General features: G+C 44.8%; 1 protein-coding gene across 1 annotated transcript in view; it reads left to right on the top strand.

The window, feature by feature from the left end:
* Window positions 1-237: 237 nt before the first annotated feature.
* LOC126465188 (leucine-rich repeat-containing protein 15-like) overlaps window positions 238-21,698 on the top strand; it is a 167,760-nt gene continuing 146,299 nt past the window's right edge. Inside the window, exon 1 of the mRNA XM_050096288.1 lies at window positions 238-385. The gene's annotated coding sequence lies outside the window, so the exon portion shown is untranslated. The remainder of the gene's footprint in view (window positions 386-21,698) is intronic.

The following is a 21,698-nucleotide window of genomic DNA, read 5'->3' on the forward strand; positions in this document are numbered from 1 at the left end:
TGAGCCAGTGCGCTATGCGTGATCATCTATGGTTTGAAATTCCCCTGCGTAGCCACGTCAGTAGTCACACTAGAAAAAAAAACCGCTATTGACAAAGGAAAAGAGAGAAGGAAAACATCGTCTGTTATGTTTGTTTGCGCGGCGTGTGAAAGATGCGCTGCGTAATAGGAAATTGCGTCCCTCATAGCACGGCGGGCGGAGTGTGCAGTCTTTCCGCTGAAGGTGTTTGAAGGACGATAAAGGCAGAAGACAGGAGGGGGGAACCTGCGGCTAACCTTTAGAAAAGTTGTCAGTCGTGAAGAGCGAAGTGTTGTGTGGAGAGGTGTTTGTCTCCTTCCCGAAGCTGGCTTTTGCGTGCATCTTGGAAATACTGCCAGTAATCACGGTAAGTATTTTTATCTCAGCCGACGCACTTTAAGCTACATCTTTGGTTAGATCTGCAAACAACAATCAGGTACAGCCATGCGTACGTCAGCGCGGTCCTGAGATGCTGGAAAGAAACGCTCAGATTACCTATCTTCCAAATATTTGGTGTCTTAATGTCTGAATCTGTAAATTTGTCGCCTGAATCTCTCGCTGTGTTTCTAAAGCGTTGTCACTAATTTTCGAAGGATAGGGAAATAAATGTAGTTGCCGAGAGAAAATTATTTGCATTTGGTGATATACCACGCAATAACTGAACACTTCTGTCATATACAGAATTATTAATCTTATTTTATGCACAGCAGGCTGTAATACTTGCACCAATAGTAGTTCAAAACATCGACTGACGTTTATTTGACAAGAAGTCATTTTCATAGGAAGCGTCTGTCTCAAAACGTTTCCAGATATTGCAGTGCGTTCATTAAAACTTCAGTACGAGATTCACCAACCTTCACCTGGTCCAACAATATCAGTGATGGCATAATTTTATAGCGCAATAGCGAGATAACATCAATGAGGACAATATAATTTCCAGGACACGTTGTCCACTGGAAAATAATGTTACTTTTCACTCAATACGTAATTCAAAGCGAAAGCAAAAAAGATTGCAGCGACCGTTGTCGTGATTGGACTATCACCGGAAACATGAAATACGTGCACTTAAAGAATTGTATCCATCTGCAGAATGTCAGCGACACATTATCATGACACAGAAACGCGCATTTCTTGAAATTAATGGTAAATAGGTCACTGCTTATCGAAAATATTTGGATAAATACATGTTCCAATTGCTCAGATTTAATTATGAAAAAAGAGAAATACAGTCACAGTTATTTCATCTGAATCCATTCGCTGCAAACCACTCTGAAGAGCATGGCAGAGTTTTCTTCTCATTGTACCAAATACTAATGATTCCTCCCGCTCCATTCGCACATGGAGCGAAGTAGAATGATTTTTAAATGCCCTCGTGCATCTAATCTTGTTCTTAGTCCAACCTTGTCCTCGTGAGCCCTATGGGAGCAATACATAAGGGCTGTAGTGTAATGTTATATTCTTCATTTTACACTGTTCCCTGTAACTTTACGACATGCATTTCGCGAGGTAATTGACATCTGATCTTCATACGTCTGCTACTTCAGGTTTTTCGGCATTTCTGTAACGCTCACCCTTGAGTCAAGCAGACATATGACCAATTGTATTAGGATGACCGTTGTATTAGGATGTTTTTATAGACCACCAGCATCCGCAACAAACGTCGCAAAACGTTTCAGGGAAAGTCTTGAGTATATAGGAATTAAATATCCAAATTATCCATTAGTTATAGGTGGAGACTTTAATCTAGCATCCATTGACACGTTTATCACAGGGGGCAGAAGCAAAGATTCGTGTGAAGTTATCCTAGGAGTGCTCTCAACACACAACCTTGAGCAATTGGTTAGAAAACCAACTCGAAATAGCATCAAACAGATCTGATCTTTTTTTAGAAGTTAATCTAGAAGAAGGTATTTGAGCAGCTCTTTTTTTCCAGATAGGACTTCATCGTAGAAACTTGACGCAAGTCGCCGAAGTCGCGTCAAATCTAAAGACTTGCACCCGGCGAACGGCCTACTCGATGGGAGGCCCTAGTCACACGACATCGTAGAAACTAGAAGAACCTGGTGGTCTTGTGGCAAAGCGCACGTCTAGAAACCGAAAGCTCACGGGATCGTCTCCCGGTTGGGGCAGGGAATTTTTCATTCTGCCATTAACGTAGCCTTCGCCCACAGTGATCTGAGAATTCTGCGGGAACTAAACGTGGTTCGAATTTCACAGTTCACGTCCCACTGTAGATCCCCCCGTTCCCCAGTTTTCCCCAGTACGATTAGTCGGGTAGTATGAGAGAGCAACTGTCATATTTTTAATGGCTTGACATGTGGTGATGCACAATTTCGCAGTAATCCACTTGATAATGGCCACGCGACCGAAGCTGCAATATTGGTTTTTAACAGCATAATTTTACAGAAAAAGGCCATGGTTTCCTTTAAAGAATTTTACTTGACTGAACTTCAGCAACGAGACATTACTCTTATAGATAACTACATCGTCTGTAGAATGTCTTCAGGTTATTATTAATGTCGGTTAAACGACTTTTGTGGGAACATAATTGCCGGTTGGTAATACCGTAATTCAGTGAGCGTGATAGGTCCTAAAAAAGATCTGTGGAAAACAGATAATACTGAAACGAAAGACTGCCCAAATATACTCAAGATAATATTGCTAGCTGCAGGGTTAATAATAAAGGTGGAATATTTTCATACCCATTTTCACTGAAAGGCACCACCTTGCTAGAAGTCCGGACTTCAAATTACAGAATATGCGTTATTAATACGGAACTGAAACACTATTTTGCAAAAAAGGCACGTTTCTCTCTTTCGGTGTGTGTGATTTGTCTTACTGGCATTTGAATTTGCCAATATTTGCGTTGGATATTTTTACGAGTATTCGGGTGATTGTTATTCCTACTGTAAACAGAAAAAGAACACACTATGAGACCATGCGTGTCATCGGATAAGGTAAAAAGACACTTGCGTTTACTCACTTGTCTTGCGTAGGTTTAATTTAACGTAACTACTGCATAGTAATCGAACCCAAACAAGAGTAGACGCCTTTGCCGAATACATGTATACATTCGTGTTTTTTAAACTGCGGATTACGCAAAAACCAATTTATTTCAGTTTATTTCGACATATATGTGTCACCTTCTATGGTATCTCGATTCATTTATGATATTACATCACTTGTTAAAGTGGCCTGTTTTTATGCCTTTTAATCGTTTTGACAGCATGTTATGTTTTCGGTGATTACAACTCGCAAGAGACGCACACCTGGACGAAACACATGAAATGACGTGACGTGCTGTCAAAACGATAAAAAGGCATAAAAACAAGCCAAGTAATATAATTTCAAAAATAAATCGAGACCCACAGAAGATGACACATGGATGTCGAAATACGTTTGGATAAAGGAATATTCAAAATGTTAAATAGAAATACTTCGTGTTTTTGCATAAGACAGTGTTTAAAAAACGTAAATATAATTCGCAAATAGGGAAGAAATGCCTTCCGGAGGGTCTGATTATGTGTAAGTGTCGAGCGTAGACGAATATAACGAATGTGTGGAAAGTATAGTACTTCGTTGGTGATTTTGATTGAAGGCAGTTTAGAAGTGGGCCTTTACCATCCAGTTTCGTTGCGTTGTTGATGAGGATTGTGGCAGACAAGGGAAAACTACTTTGGGGCGCTGGTACAGAAGCTGCAAGGGGTTAGGTACCCTTATTTAGTGTTGTCATCCGACAGGCAGAGGGTTGCAACACTGTCAGCAGTACACTAAAATGGTTTCGAGGTTGGATTAATACGAGGGAAGTTCAATAAGTAATGCAACACTTGTTTTTTTCTTCTGCCTATTTCGTTTGAAAAAATGCGGAATTTGTTGTGGAACATCATGGAAAATTCCGGGTTCAGCCCCTGTAAGTTCATGAACTGGTGATAGGTGACAGCGCTATACGTACCCTTCAAAATGGCGTGTTGTAACGGAGGTGCCTTCCAAGCAGACAGCTGTCATTGAGTTTTATTTGGCGGAAAACCAGAGCAATGCTGATATTCACAGGCCCTTACAGAATGTCTACGGGTACCTGGCAGTGAACAAAAGCACTCTGAGTCGTTGGACGAGGCCTGTATCATCATCGCCAAAAGATCCCCCAAACATGTGAGGTCTCCCAAACACAGCTGTGACTACTGCAATGTTGGAACGTGCGGACACTCACTCATTCGAGGCGATCGACGGATTATATTCAAGCACCTGGCTGCACGTCTCAGTTGGTAATTCCGACACACTCGCTCACCAGTTGGGATACTCAAGGGTGTGTGTCCGCTGGGTTCCTAAGAGAAGACCAAAATGAGCAACGAAGGACCATCTGTGCGGAATTGCTTGCGCGTGCGTTAGAAGCAGATCGTGACAATTTTTTGTCCAACGTCGTCATATGCGATTAAACATGCGTTCATCACTTGTAACCGGAAACAAAACAGCAATCCATGGAGGGGTGCCACACCACCTCACCTCCGAAGAAAAAGTTTAAAGCCGCATCCACAGCCGCTAAATTCATGGCGATGGTTTTGTGGGACTCTGAAGGGGTTATTCTGTTTGATGTCGTCCCTCATTGTGCAACGATCAAGTCGAACGTGTGTTGTGCTATCTTTAGGAAGTTGAAGAAACGAATTCAGCGTGTTCCTCGCCACAAAAAATGCAATCGAACTTTTCCTTCACACGACAACGCAAGGCCTCGCGCAAGTCCGCACTCCCGGGAGGAGCTCACAAACCTTCATTGGACTTTTCTTCCTCATGCACCCTACAGCCCGGATCTTCCGCCTTCCGACTTCCATCGGTTTGGCCCATTGAAGGATGCGCTGCACAGGAAGCAGTGTGTGGATCACAGGGAGCAAGACGTTGGCCCCACGCGGTACTACGTGGGCTTACAGGCCCTCCCAATAAGGTGGCGTAAGACCGTCACATTGAACAGAGATTATGTTGAAAAAAGAGTGAGGAATATAATGGTGTACTGCAACGCTGAATAAAACCAACCTGCTTTCAGAGAAAAATGTGATGCATTATTTACTGAAAGCCCCCTTGTAAATAATAGAGGAACGTTAAGATGGTGTTATAAATACTACAAGTGTTTGTTCAATATAGTCTCCCCCTCCCCCACTTGAGTAGAACGCACAGCACGTTCATACAACCGCGTGAAACTGTCAGAAAACTCCTTCTTCTCCAGAGAAGAACTGTCTGCGTTTTGCATTTGAATAGAGTAGCGGCAGAAGTCCACGAGTCGCTGCTGTTGTTCGCCGGCCAGTGTGGCCGAGCGGTTCTAGGCGCTACAGCCTGGAACCGCGCGACCGCTACGGTCGCAGGTTCGAATCCTGCCTCGGGCATGGATGTGTGTGATGTCCTTAGGTTAGTTAGGTTTAAGTAGTTCTAAGTTCTAGGGGACTGATGACCACAGCAGTTCAGTCCCATAATGCTCAGAGCCATTTGAACCATTTGCTGTTGTTCGGGAGTCAAGGAGTGCGAGGCAGACTTTGCACACACTTTTCTCTTCTTCGTAACATTCTGGAAAATGTCTTCAACACTTGATGTAGGAACGTTGTCCCACTGCGATTTGTGATCCAACGACGTTGATCCACTGCAGGTCGCACGTCCAGGACAGACGTAGGGCAAAATGCATTCTTGTACTTAAACATACGTCTCCAAAAACGATACAGCTAAAATAGTAAAACTTGAGACTACTGTGTACAACATAATGCTTCGTATTCTCTCTCATTTTTGTTTGAAATTGCGCTTCGACATACATTTAATAAGGATTTGAATTTTTAATTATTATTGTTTCTATAATGAACCTTTTTCTAGTAAACTAATCAAGCAATAAAACTGGAATTTCACAGTGTACATCGGCATAGGAGGCTAATAAAACATGTGGAACAGATCTGTGTTTAAGGTCATAGTTGCTTTTAAATTATTTTTTTTCAGTTTTGTGTTACCTGGGACTACTCTATTTTTCTCAAATTTTAAAGGAGAACTTATCTTGGAAAAAAGATAACGAAAAAGTGCTGCACAGCATTATTCAGTAAGTAATCCCAAATTTCAGAATGTTAGCTTTCCTGAGAAAAGATACATAATGCCTCAAAAACTCATTTTACGGCAATTCGCATTTAAAGTTTTTATTTTCAATTTTTGACCATATCGCTATACCTCTAGTGACTAATGCTGTCCACATCCATAATCTTTATTCTCTTTCTCGTCTTTCTGGAAATGAAATGTCGTGTGACGAGGGCCTCCCGTCGGGTAGACCGCTCGCCTGGTGCAAGTCTTTCGATTTGACGCCACTTTGGCGACTTGCGCGTCGATGGGGATGAAATGATGATGAGTAGGACAACACAACACCCAGTCCCTGAGCGGAGAAAATCTCCGACCCAGCCGGGAATCGAACCCGGGCCCTTTGGATTGACAGTCTGTCGCGTTGACCACTCAGCTACCGGGGGCGGGTCTTTCTGGAGAAATCTCTTCCCCTGCCTCCTTTGCCTAGCCAGCTTTTGCATTTTTTTCTTCTGCTGCCTGATTTTTATCTTATTTATTCGTGTGACTCACATGCAGTTTAAAAATACAGGTATATAACATCAGTAATTCTATGTGTAACAGGAATATAAAAATACAGTACTGCATATAAGACTAAATGTCAATATCTTGATTCCTAAGCCAGGTAAGAGCCGTATCATCAGCTTTCATGAGGTCGCTTCAACTCGCCTGGTAGGAACGCAAGAGGCATTCATCTCTAACGTGCTTGACTGCCTGGTTCGGAGCCCCACAGTCCCAAACCGGAGGCTCTGTAGCACCCCATTTGTAAGGAGAGTCTGCAAATCGTCCATGCCCAGTGCAAGCTCTCTTCAATGTTACCCATAGTTTTCTGTCGAGTTCTGTGCCAGCAGCATCATAGTTATAATTTATAACGTATAGGCAGCCAGATCAGATACTGAATTTCCTGGCTACAAACATGCAAACAAATCAAAATCTAAAATGTTCTGCCTGAGCTTTGTCCAGTCGCGCTCCATCGATGCTTCTGAGTATCTTCAGCGTGAGTGCACCTGGGTGTAATCCTAATCTCTGCAGGCACTTGATCCTACCTACGTTTCCACTATTGAACACTAGACAGACATCACATGCAGTTATCTTCACAACAATGACACAAATACTGCTTTGAACGACGCATCCATATAAGGTGATTGTAGCTCTCATTTGTAATCTGTGTTTTCCTACGTACACATTGTTTCACCAGTTTGGGATTGGCATGGTACCTGAAAGTTGGTTTTATAACATCTAAAACAGCAAGTGGCAAACCGTGTTTGTGGTTTTATGGCTGCCACCACTGGCTTCTGCCTGAAGATTAAGTCATTGACTTTGTCGAAAATAATTGTTCGTCACACTTAGGAACTATAATGTTACTTAAAATCCGTCTTGATTGCAAAAAAAAAAAAAAAAAAAAAAAAAAAAAAAAAAAAAAAAAAAAAAAAAAATTGCAATCAAGACGGATTTTAAGTAACATTATAAAATCACTGATTGCGGTTATCCCATAAGACATTATGTCTGTTTTTGCAAAACACTTAGGAACAGCATCTGTAACACTGTTCTTTAAATTTCCTGTACCTTTACACGTGAAATTCGAGATTTTCTCAAGCTTTTGAATATGCGTCCACTGCTACGACCCAGTTCGGACAAAACAGGTTGAAATGTGCAAAACTAAACACTGAAGTAAGTTTACAGCACGTGTTATTCAAACAAACGACGGTGTAAACAAAGGAGGAAGCGAAGGTAATTTTCCTCACAGCCTTCTAGACTCATCTGCAGTATGTTTAGACTGTGTGAACGAAAAATTAAAGCCGCGCGGGATTAGCCGAGCGGTCTAGGTCGCTGCAGTCATGGACTGTGCGGCTGGTCCCGGCCGATGTTCGAGTCCTCCCTCGGGCATGGGTGTGTGTGTGTTTGTCCTTAGGATAACTTAGGGTAAGTAGTGTGTAAGCTTAGGGACTGATTACCGTAGCAGTTAAGTCCCATAAGATTTCGCACACATTTGAACATTTTTTGAAAAATTAAAGCACAAAACATTTCTAGCGTAGAGAAAGTGTGGATCACAACGTAGGAAAGGGGGCGTGGCAGGCGCAAACGCCCAAACAAACTGTTTTAAAACATATTTCTAGCCGGACTCCGATTATGAAAGGTTGCGATCTTATTCTTAAACAATCAATCTAATAAATTACGCAAAAAAATCGATTATTTTGCAGTTTTGCCCTGCATCTGACATTAACACTGCCTGCTCACAACTACCTGGTCGAATGCATTTTTCTTGCTCACTGTTGTTATTCGTAGTTCAACCTACCACTGTAGTTACTGCGCTGACGTCGCTTGTACGCCAAAAGTAAAATCTACCTCGGAACTTTTTGGACGGACTGTGTAATAACATTGTTTACCCGCCAGGGTAGACGAGAGCGCTAACGCGCCACGTCCTGGACTCGGGGAGGTGCGTCGGCTCCGGATCGAATTCTCCTGGCGGATTAACGACGAGGGCCGGTGTGTTGGCCAGCCTGGATGTGGTTTTTAGGCGGTTTTCCACATCCCGCTAGGTGAATACCGGTCTGGTCCCAACGTTCCGCCTCAGTTCCACACGTCGCAGACATTTGAAACAGTCCGCACTATTTCACGATTCACACTAGACGTACGACTAACATTGCCAAATCCGTTGTAACCACGCCGCCGACCCTCCGATCGCAGCGGGACTGTGGCCTAAGCGAAAGAAAAATAGAAAGGTGTAATAACATGGTTTGATAATTAAGGCCGGTACGCTACCTTTTACTGCCCTCGAACACGGAAGCGCCTTTAGTGGAATACTTTTATGGCAGTTGGGTATCCAAAAGAGAGAAGCCAAGCGAATAATATGTCGTTATGTAAGCACAGGGTTGCGTAAGAAACGGTCAGACAATGCGCGTTGCTGTAGCTGTCTTCGGTTTAATTTGTGGCCGAGCATGCTGTGCAGTGTGTGTATGAGAAGAAGTGGCAGGAGGGGGCAAATGTCAACAGAGGCGAAACAAGCGAGGCGTCCCACGGCGGCCTTTTGTTCTGCTGAGACGCGCGCGAACGCATTCAGGCCGCGCGGCGGTCGTCGCACGATAAGCGTGTGTGTTTTCGCCAATAGGACACTTGGGGAACGACAGACCGACAGCGACTTGCGCAAGCGGGAACTCCCGCAATGCTAATAACAGTCTGTCACCTTGTCGTGGTTACACCTGCCGGTTACACCTGCACTCGTCCGTATTGCACCGAGAGCGAAACAGGTTGCGCAGCAACGGAAGTGTAATCGTAAGAACACACCTGTATACAGAATAGAGAAATTTGCTACAGACATTGTAGAGCGAATATCTGTAGACATGTAGCTAGACACTGTATAAAGACAGTCTAGAACTCTAGATACTTCGTGTCGTGTACACTTTTGAATGCCTTGTTCCTTGATATTTGCGAAATATGGCCTACCTTGTTGGGACCGCGGCTTGTGCAGTGAGAATAGATAGCGAGATAAATCAAAAGAGTAGACGATGGTGGAAATGTGAAATGTTTGCGGAAGGGCCTCGTTTCGACAGTAATTTACGTCTACATCTAAGTGATTACTCTGCTATTGACAATAAAGTGCCTGGCAGAGGGTTCAGTGAACCACCTTCTTGCTGTCTCTCTACCGTTCCAACCTCGAACGGCACGCGGGGAAAACGAGCACTTAAATTTTTATGTGCCAGCCCTGATATCTATGATTTTATCGTAATGATCATTTCTCCCTATGTAGGTGGGTGGGTATTGGTGTGACTTCAGCAATTTTCCAATCTTTAGGTACGGATCTTTCTGTGAGGGAGTGGCTGTATATAATTGCTAAATATGGAGCTATTTTATCAGCATACTCTGAGAGGAACCTGACTGGTATACAATCTGGACCGCAGGCCTTGCCTTTATTAAGTGATTTAAGCTGCTTTGTTAAAAAATGGCTCTGAGCACTATGGGACTTAACTTCTGAGGTCATCAGTTCCCTAGAACTTAGAACTACTTAAACCTAACTAACCTAAGGACATCACACACATCCATGCCCGAGGCAGGATTCGAACCTGCGACCGTAGCGGTCGCGCTGTTCCAGACTGAAGCGCCTAGAACCGCTCGGCCACTACGGCCGGAGCTGCTTTTTTACACCGTGGATATCTGCTTCTACGTTTCTCATCTTGGCAGTTGTTCTTGATTGGAATTCAGGAGTATTTATTTCGTCTTCTTTGGTGAAGCAATTTCGGAAAACCGTGTTTAATAACTCTGCTTTAGTGGCACTGTCATCAGTGACTTCACCGTTGTTACCGCGCAGTGAAGGTATTGACTGCGTCTTGCGACTGGTGTGCTTTATGTATGACCAGAATCTGTTCGGGTTTTCCTGCCAGATTTCGAGACAGTATTTCGTTGTGGAAATTATTAAAAGCATCTCGCATTGAAGTACGCGCTGTATTTCGAACTTCTGTAAAACTTTGCCAATCTTGGGGATTTGACTATCAAAGTAGAAGACATGTTTTTTTCCCAACGTCACTCACTGATATTTAATATTTTTGGCCAGCTCTTTGTTTGTGAAAGGGCATCGTTTCGGCAGTAATTTATTTTTGACGCTCAAGACAACATGTTTTTTGCCAGCATCATTCACTGGTATTGAAAATTTTTTGGTCAGCTCTTTGATAACCAACTTCTTCTTGTCGCGATATTCATATTCGGAATTATTAACTATCCACAAACATGATGCCGCGTGAAAAATCTTCAGTCTGTTGCATCACTTTTTCCGCTAGCCACGTCTCGATAAGTGGTCTTTAACAATGAGAAAAATAAAAATAATAGGAAACAGACGATGCGTTTTACACGGCGCAAAGAGAATAACTGGGGGCTATATATGCCAACATGTCCGCACCACGAAATGTTGTACAACTTAGTATAAGAATTGTCTCGTGTCTCCAATTTCGAACGGGAGTCAGAAGTCCCGCGATTTTGTTGCAAAAACAGGAAGCGAATTGGATTCCGCAAAAATCGATCCTATGAAACTTAATTCGTTCTCTTTTTGCATAAAATCACGACAGCCCGAGGGCAAACGGCAGTGCCAACAGTGGAAACACCCCACGTCTCCCATGCCAGAGAGTTCCAAAGCTATCCACACAACGTTCAGGTAAGGTCATGACGACCTCCTGCCCTCCTTCGACTGCAGGGCCCTCTGCTCGACGAGTTCCTCCGCAGTGGAACCACAAAATTAATGCACAACGCTATGAACACTCTTTGCAGAAATTGCGACGCGCTGTAAAGTCAAAATGCCCAGGAATGCTGTGGGATTTTGACAAACACGGCAATTTCGTCCGAACAGCCCTGATCGTTTACCGTGTGGTTCTGACAACTTTGGCGACCGGAAAAAGACATACGTGGATCTCGGTTTCAGTTGGGCAAGGAACTGCAAGAGTTGGTGCGGTTGTGGATCCGTCAGCAGTCGACCGCGTTCTACGAAACGTAAATTGGTCGTCTCGTCCCCCAGTGGGATGAATGCCGTAACGCGTGTGGAACAATTCCACGGACCCGTTGTGGCAGGTGTTCGGTTTTAATTTATCTACATAAATGTCTTCGAAAAAAAAAAAATGTTCAAATGTGTGTAAAATCTTATGGGACTTAACTGCTAAGGTCATCAGTCTCTGAGCTTACACACTATTTAACCTAAATTATCCTAAGGACAAACACACACACCCGTGCCCGAGGGAGGACTCGATCCTCCGCCGGGACCAGCCGCACAGTCCATGACTGCAGCGTCGAAATCCCAGTATTTACCTAGCTGGATGTGGGGAACCGCGTAAAGTCCACATCCAGTCTGGCTTGCTGGCTGGCTCACCAGTTCTCGTCGTTAATCTGCGAGGCGAATTCGAACCTGGACGGGCTTGACTCCCCATATCCCAAAAGTGGCGCGTTAACGTCCTCGGCTGTCCGGCTGGATGAAACAGTGAGACGTGACGCAATGTTGTGATGCTGGACTGGTGGTCGGTAGAATTGCTCTTCCCGTGCGACCACCTAAATGTAAGTCTCCCGTGATTTCCCTAAAACGGCAAAGGCGAATGTGGGACTGGTTCCTTTTAAACGACCAGTTTCCTTCTCCCGTTTCGAGCTGGTTCTCCGTCTTGTAATGACTTCGTCGTCGATGGGACGTTAAACTCTGTGCGCCCCTTTTTTGGGCGAGATCCACAAGGCAGTAGATCGTAGCTTCAGGGTTGATTCTCTGTTCATTGATGTGAGGAGGCCGTCCGATTCAGATACGCGTCGTCACGTAGTGATCAGATCACGAACCCGCGGAGTATCGGACCAGCTTAATGACGGGACTGAAGAGTTCCTCGTCAGTGGAACTGCGCAGAAACGGGCAGAAATCTGTCTTCTCTCGCACATCTACCCCAGCCCCACCCTGTTACATCACTAGGACACACTTTTTTCCTTAATGCGGCTCTATTAAACATGGGACACACATTTATTTGTTTTTACGCACATAATTTAAAGATAAACACTAATTTTATAATGTTATAACAATATGATTAATAATCTGCGATTTTTCTACCCCTTGCAACGTGGAAACTTAGTCCTAGCGAAAAAATGAATAGGACCTTCTTTTGTAGGAAATAGTACTCCCACGCAGCACAGTGCTAAAATTTGCTACTACACGATTATTACCCTTATTTTCTTTCGTTGATGGGACTATTGCTCGTGTAGCGCGATTGTCGTGGCGGTAGAGGTGTAAGAGTGAGAACACAGTAGTTATTATACACGCAAACTAAGTTGACGCTCGGCGCGGTGATCGTAAATGGGAAATGTATTTACGACTGCTCCTAGCAGCAGCCGCGCCGCTTCGTTTGCACGTATACTACATGCACCAGCAGATGACAGCATCCGCAGCGGCGAATCTGTATTCCGCCGAGACAACTTGTTGTGAGCGGCACGATACAATGACAAGCATTTCAACGATGCAGCTTGGACGCCGCGGCACAAACCCACTGGCCTTGGGAGCCACTACGCATAGACAAGACCACGGGCATTCGGAACTCTAGCGTGTAAAGGTGGATAAACATAAGATGATGCTCATAACAAAGGGAAAGAACGCGATAGTATCTGACTGCAAGATTAGTGGTGAAAATCTGGAGCACTTCACATCGGTAATACTAAGAAGCTGCGGCCGCCTCAGGATCTGAGTGGTCAGGGCCGCTTGTTACCATGCGGAAGACCTGCGTTAGATTCCCGGTACAGACAGCGAGGTTTCCTTGGTGGGCAAGACTGGAAGGAGTGCACCGAGCTTCGCGATGCCAATTGAAGAGAGTAGTAGCGGCGGCTGCAGGTCACGAAAACTGACAACGGCTGGGAGTGCGGTGTGATCACCTAACCCCCCCGCCCCCCCCCCTCCCCCCGCACCATACCACATCAAATGGCGCAATTTGTGTGCGACTATTTGCAAATAGTGAATGAATCGTAGTATTCATTATCTCCGCAGTTTGGTCGCTCTACGCAATATAATGTTCAATGAGTGGCTCCAGTTGGAAGCGTCAGACCCGAAGAAACTTGTCGATTCCTTCCTCGCCGATTCGAAGCGATTTTCAAAATAGGAAACAATGTTACACGGTATTAGTGTGATTTCTCGTGAGTGTGACTTATTTTTTTGTTTGGTGTATGTTGGCTACATACACTTTTATGGAGAAAAACAAAGACGCACCACGAAGGAATTATCCGAGTGGGTCATAAATCGGTAGATGCATGTACATGTACAGACTAGCAGATGATCACAATTTCAGAAAAATTGGGTATTTATTCAAGAGACAGAGAGCTTCACAAACTGTACAAGTCAGTGATACTATAATTGCGTAGGCTTCCGCGGCCAGAGTCAGTCGACATAAAAGTTTTCTGGGTTTGGTACCGCGTCATAATGTAAAAACTACTGCTGCTATAGAAAAACCAATGTTTCGGCCACGTTGGTTTTTCTATAGCAGCAGTAGTTTTTACATTATGACGCGGTACCAAACCCAGAAAACTTTTATGTCGAAGTCAGTGATACGCTGGTCCACCTTTGGCCCATATACAAGCAGTTATTCAGCTTGGCATTGGCTGATAGGGTTGTTTGATGCCCTTCTGAGAGGTATCGTGCCAAACTCTGCCAAATTGGCGCATTGGATCGTCAAAATCCTGAGCTGGTTGGAAGGCTTTGCCCATAAAGCTCCAAACGTTCTCAGTGGCGTTGAGATCCGGCGACATTGCTGGCCAAAGTTGGGTTCTGCAAGCACGAAGACAAGCGATGGAAACTCTCGCCTTGCGAGGGCGTACATTATCTCGCTGAAACGTAAGCCCAGGATGGCTCGCCGTGAAGGGTAACAAAACGGAGCATAGAGCGTCGTCGAGATACCGCTGTTCCGTAAGGATGCCGCGAATGACAACCAGAGGGGGGTCATCACCGAAGACAATATTCAACTTCATTAATGATATTCCAAGCCGAGGACGTATCTGGAAACGCCCCGGACAGCGATGGGATACCAACCTCACTGTCATGCGCCGTACGGCCCGACAACCAGAGATGATGGTGTGGGGTGCCATTACATTTCATAACAGGACCCCTTCGGTTCTTATCCATGGTACCCTTACAGCACACCGGTACCTCGACGATATTCTATGCTCCGTTTTGTTAACCTTTATAGCGAGCCATCCTGGGCTAACATTTCTGCAAGGTAATGCCCGCCCGCACACGGCAAGAGTTTCTACTGCTTGTCTTCGTGCTTGCCAAACCGTACTTTGGCAGCAAGGTCACCGGATCTCTCCCCAATAGAGAACGTTTTGAGCATTAAGGGCAGGGCTGTCCAACCATCTCAGGATTTTGACGATCTAAAGCGTCGATGGGACAAAACTTCGGAAGATATCCCTCAGGAGAACATCCAACAGCTGGGGTACAGCCTCTCATTCTTGCACCAATGCCTGTCGGAGCTCCTGAAGTGTCGTAGGGGTTTGAAGACGTACAGCGACACGTCGACCGAGAGCATCCCAGACGTGCTCGATGGGGTTTAGGTCTGGAGAACAGGCAGGCCACTCCATTCGCCTGATATCTTCTGTTTCAAGGTACTCCTCCACGATGGCAGCTCGGTGGGGCCGTGCGTTATCATCCGTCAGGAGGAAGGTGGGACCCACTGCACCCCTGAAAAGGCGGACATACTGGTGCAAAATGACGTCCCGATACACCTGACCTGTTACAGTTCCTCTGTCAATGGCATCAGGGGTGTACGTGCGCCAATCATAATCCCACCCCACACCATCAAACCACGACCTCCATACAGGTCCCTTTCAAGGACATTAAGGGGTTTGGCATCTGGTTCCTGGTTCACGTCAGATGAAAACCCGGCGAGAATCACTGTTCAGACTATACCTGGACTCTTCCGTGAACATAACCTGAGACCACTGTTCCAATGACCATGTACTGTGTTTTGACACCAGGCTTTACGGGATCTCCTGTGACCAGGGGTCAGTGGTATGCACCGTGCAGGTCTCCGGGCGAATAAACCATGTCTGTTCAGTCGTCTCTAGACTGTGTGTCTGGAGACAACTGTTCCAGCAGCTGCGGTAAGGTCCTGAGCAAGGCTACCTGCAGTACTCCGTAGCTGTCTGCGGGAAATGATGGTGAGACATCGGTCTTGTACACTGTGGACGTCCCGTACTGTAGCGCCTGGACACGTTTCCTGTCTGCTGGAATCTTTGCCATAATCTTGAGATCACACTTTGTGGCACACGGAGTGCCCGTGCTACGACCTGCTGTGTTTGACCAGCCTCCAGTAGCCGTAGTATTCTACCCCTCATAACGTCATCAAAATGTGTTCTTTGAGCTATTTTCAACACACAGTCACTATTAGCATGTCTGGAAACGTCTGCACACTTACTCGCTGCACCGTACTCTGACATGCACCAACACACCTTTGCGTATGTGGACTGCTGCCAGCGCCACCGCGCGCCGACCGCGGGTCAAATGCACCGCGTGGTCATACCCCGAGGTGATTTAAACCCGCAAACCGCCCACCAGAGCGTTGTTTCACCATATATCTGCATTATCCTTAATTTATGAGCATAAGTGTACTTAAACCTAACTATCCTAAGGACATCACACACAGCCATGCCCGAGCTAGGATTCGAACCTGTGACCGTAGCAGCAGCGCGGTTCCGGACTGAAGCGCCTAGAACCGCTCGGCCATAGCGGCCGGCCCGATATCCGTTCCGTTCGCATTAATTCCCTCGTGTTGTGTTTATTTTTTTTCTTAGATTGTATTCTGAGAATTGATATGCACGTTAAGAGGTGTTGACGGGTGGTAAGAGGAAGGATGCATACACAACCGTGTTGTCCGTGTTTGGAACTCAAGCGTTCTGCTTGGTTGTACAACGAACATAAGAACTAACTAAAGATGAATCATCCCGCAGCCCACGCGTGGTCTCCATGGCGCATTTGGTGTGGTGAACATTCGAATTTGCCTCCCAAATAGGCGGTGGCTCGTGTGTGGCGTAGCACAGCTCGGCCGTGATTGTCTGTGATGGGTACGATTCCTCCCGAGCGAAGGCAACTCGGCGTGTGGGCAGCCAAACGAGTTAGCGGCGCCGCCTAATTGAGTCTAATGGCCGTGGCGAGCGACGTCAACAACAGGGCACGAGGCTGGAGCGACGCGCCGCTTCCAGCTTATGCCACGGGAGTGTTTATAACAAGTCACCGCGTGGCGCAGTGGCCAGAGTACACAGGCAGCATGGGAGAAGCACGTGGCCGGGCGTGCTCGTTTATCGAAGTACGACCCCACGTCTCTGGAAATCGTATTAGTACAGTCAAAGATGGTTGTAACGACGTCGAAGGGACCGACGGTTTACGGTCGTTACAGCCGATAGTGGTATATAAAGCGGGTTTTTGCATTGTTTCTTTGATAAAAATTTAGTATCTGCGGATTTTAGGCTGCCATAGAGTTAGCTCTTCAAGAAGTAGAAGAAATGCAGTACACCTGTAGTATTCACAATAGAGTATTTGTGGAGATGGATTGAAGAGGAATCGCCGGCCGCTGGTGGCCGAGCGGTTCTAGGCGCTTCAGTCTGGAACCGTACGACCGCTACGATCGCAGGTTCGAATCCTACCTCGGGCATGGATGTGTGTGATGTCCTTAGGTTAGTTAGGTTTAAGCAGTGACCTGAGATGTTAAGTCCCATAGTGCTCAGAGCCATTAGAAGAGGAATCTGTGTTTATGCAGTACATAAAGCAATAAAATTCCAGAAAAATGTATAAAACCTGTTGTAAGCGAACGAACAAGTAGCAACAATGTAAGTTGTTCGGTAATATCGAAGGCGGTCTTGGATAATGAATGAGATAAAACCTTGAGCATGTTTTAAATGTACTGTAAGTGGAGGATAGTATAATAGTCATGAATGACGTAAATTCGTTTCAGTTGCCGTGTTACAGAAATTAATCAACAGCCCAAAAATGAACAGTATTCTATGCATAAATTGCATGAAGGCCTTCACTTTGTCCTATGGTTCTATGTAAAATGTTGTGCAAATGTGGTGTACTGTACTAACTCATTGAAAATATGTAACACACATAACCACAAAGCATCAGTAACGAATACATCATTATTCTACTTTTGTGGTTTGAGAAAAAAATACATTTTGGAACTTTTAATTGTCTAGCTTTCTACAGTCACAGGAAGTTAGTGTGGTTTGGTTTTTTAACCACTTGCTTTAACTTTAAAAAGTCATGGACTGTGCGGCTGGTCCCGGCGGAGGTTCGAGTCCTCCCTCAGGCATGGGTGTGTGTGTTTGTCCTTAGGATAATTTACGTTAAGTAGTGTATAAGCTTAGGGACTGATGACCATAGCAGTTAAGTCCCATAAGATTTCATACACATTTGACATTTTTTTTGAAATTACCCGAGCGGTCTAAGGCGCTGCAGTCACGGACTGTGAGGCTGGTCCCGGCGGAGGTTCGAGTCCTCCCTCGGGCATGGGTGTGTGTGTTTGTCCTTATGATATTTTAGGTTAAGTAGTGTGTAAGCTTAGGGACTGTTGACCTTAGCAGTTAAGTCCCATAAGATTTCACACACATTTGAACTTTAACTTTAAAATACAATACAACAAAGCGTACTACAGTATATTTTCCTACTGAAGGTAGTCAGTTATCCTGTCTACTTTTTGCATTTGAGATGTGCGTACACATTTTGTATCTGATGCTGCGCTCATTTGAATCCAGCAATCTGCAGAAAACAAGAGTTTGAAGATAAGTGTTCTAGTGTAAATACGTTACAAACAAAAATGAACATTGGACGATATAGCCGATATGTTTCTCGTAAAATGTAATAAAAAATTCGTCGTTTTGTACGATAAGTCGCAATAAGCGATGTCGTACTAAGCGATTTTTTAAATATGACGTTTGCATGGGATTTAGACGGGACTGTTAGATTTCGCTGTTACTGCCAATACGCCGTTAAAAGCGACTTTACTATGCGCTGTAGTGACTTCATTTGTACCTGTATTCACACAGTGATTCAGCGACCTCCACCGCTGTCGTTTTATGCAACACGCAGCGTTATATGTGGCCGTCAGAAACCACGCGCGAGATTTTTATATTCTCTCGCTCGCTTTTCATATTCTCTCGCTCGCTGCGTGCAAACTATTAGTCCTACAGGAAAACAACATAGTAGAATCCTGACCGCTGGGGCCTGAGTTTGGGATTGGGGATGCGCTTAAAATTCACTTTTGTACGTTTTTCTTGAGTATCTCGAAAATCGTGGCTCCAGCGAAAATGTATCCCGTACAAAATTGAACTACGAGGGGCGTTCAGAAAGTAAGCTCCGATCGGTCGCGAAATGGAAACGACTATGAAAATCCGATAAAGCTTTGCACAGATGTGTTGGGTAGTGTCTCTGGTATAACCCCAGTTAGCATCACGTCGCTCTTCTCATTTCTGAGCTCGCAGTGAGTGCGTAAAGATGTCTAGAAAATAGTGTCTGCCGCCAAGTACGAGGGCCTGGTGAGAAATTTCGCCTGAAGCTATGCAGCTAACATTACATAACTGTCGTGCTGTTTCGTCTTCACGACAATTTTCAGCCGCATTCTGCAGGGGCAATGAAGATGCTCCTGCATCGTTTTCAAATGGAAATGTTAGATTACCCACAGTACAGTCCGCAATTGTCTCCCCCTGAGTTTCATCTCTGGTCACATGAACCGCTGTCTTTGAAGGCAACATTTTGACACAGACAACGAGGTGTAGGCCAGCGTGGAGAATTGGCGGAAAGCACTGGCGGCTGCCTTCTATGATGAGGCTATTGAAAAGTTGGTACAACGCTATGACAAAAGTCTAAGTCAGAACGGCGACTACGTAGAGAAATAGCTGAAAGGTGTAGCTAATTGTTACAAGTAAAACATTTCTGATGTTCACTGTGGTTTCAATTTGGCAATCAATCGGAGCTTACTTTCTGAACAGGCCTCGTACATTCAATTTCCTACTAAACAGCTGTGATATTGCGGCTTTCATAAAACGGCATCGGTAGTAGCAGCTGAATCGCCGTGTACTCCTACGGGGTGTGCTGAATGTTGTGTGATAAAAACGGACAATCTTTGCGAGAGAGAGGAAAATATTCCACTTGGTACGCAAGATTTGAGACAAGCCAAAATACTCGCGGAATTTAGTAAATATTAGTTCTGTTTCCAAATCAGGCAGAGCACAATACAATGGTGGCGGCATCCGACATTAGAGGAAGCCTTGAACGATTATTCTGGCACTGTTTTATGCACAAGAACAGTTGAATGGGCTTTAAATAGTTCTGGTTGCAGTGCCCGTGTTCGTAGGAGGAAACCACATGTAAATCGCATGAGTCATAAAGACCGTCTAGAACGCGCTAATCAGGACTTGTTGAAACCAACAGAATTCTACAATCACGTTCTCTGGTCGGACGAGAGCAAATTCTGCTTATGCGTGGATGGTGGACATGTTACAATGTGACGGCTACCAAATAAAGAATGGGATCCCGAGAACGAGGTCGCTACAGTGAAACCTGGAGGCAACTAGTGGTGGGCAGGAAATTGCGTATCTGTTAGAAATCACAGTGATTGAGAAGTCACAGATATCACAATAACAACTTTACAAAATCTAACTGCGATTTCAGTCACAGTTAGCAGTCGCAAGTAGCATTTCACATTCAACGCCGCGAGCCATCTGTTGGCCGAATTCCATACTCCTTTCTGCGATTTCAGTGACAAGTCGTGGCTAGAAGTCGCAAGTAGCAACTAAAAAGCGCAGTTAACAGTGTCATCTGTAGACCAAAGTTCGTACTACGCTCATCTCTGCGACACGCTATCGAGTGAAACTGCGATTTCCGTGACAAGTCGCAACTAAGAGTCGCAAGTAGCAACTAAAAAGCGCAGTTAGCACTGCCATCTGTAGGCCGAAGTTCGTACTACGCTCATCTCTGCGACACGCTGTCGAGTGAAACTGCGATTTCCGTGACAAGTCGCAACTAAAGTCGCAAGTAGCAACTAAAAAGCGCAGTTAGCACTGCCATCTGTAGGCCAAAGTTCGTACTACGCTCATCTCTGCGACACGCTATCGAGTGAAACTGCGATTTCCGTGACAAGTCGCAACTAAGAGTCGCAAGTAGCAACTAAAAAGCGTAGTTAGCACTGCCATCTGTAGGCCAAAGTTCGTACTACGTTCATCTCTGCGACACGCTATCGAGTGAAACTGCGATTTCCGTGACAAGTCGCAACTAAGAGTTGCAAGTAGCAACTAAAAAGCGCAGTTAGCACTGCCATCTGTTGAGCAAAGTTCATACTACGCTATTCGCTACCGAGTCGAACTGCGATTTCTGTGACAAATCGCAACTAAAAGTCGCAAGTAGCAACTAAAAAGCGCAGTTAACATACTTTTCCTAGTGCCATCTGTTGACCGACGTACGTACTTCGTTATGAGAGTCTTGTGCCTCACGAGATCGATGTGATGTGCTGCGTGTGCATATGAAGGGCTTATTTCAATAGTGGTACAAGTCCATTTTTGTTCATTTTGAGATACAGAGTCGTAAAGTTAAATGAGCGCTGAAAAATCTGCAGTTGAGATACCAGAAATATTGAAGCATATGGCTTCTTGCTAGAGATGAACCTTTATTTATGTGTGTTTGGATCATTAATTTCAGAAGCATTATAGACAGAAAAGTGGAGGTAATGGACTTGTACCACTATTGAAATAAGCCCTTCATATTATATGACGACATGCACATTCAGCATCAGTTATGGTTGGTCAAATACTGCTGTGACTCTGAATGTATTATATTAATAAGAAGCAACATTGCCTAGTTCTCCTGAAAATATCAAGTAACGTAACAAAAGTGTTTGATTCTGCTTCCAATATGACAGTTTTGGTTAATACTCCACATGCCTACAGAACTTTGCAATGTTAACACAGCAGAACTCAGACATCTGCATAAGTGCAGTGAAATGAAAAAGTATTATTGAGTCATATGAATGCCTCACTTTTGTTCCGACACAGTTTAAGACTCGGCAGAAAAGTTTTACACCTGGTGTTCTACATGGCAACTTCATACACAAGAACTTTTTGCCAACACTACTACCACC

Source organism: Schistocerca serialis, chromosome 1, assembly GCF_023864345.2.
Source record: "Schistocerca serialis cubense isolate TAMUIC-IGC-003099 chromosome 1, iqSchSeri2.2, whole genome shotgun sequence".
Lineage (NCBI taxonomy): Eukaryota > Metazoa > Arthropoda > Insecta > Orthoptera > Acrididae > Schistocerca > Schistocerca serialis.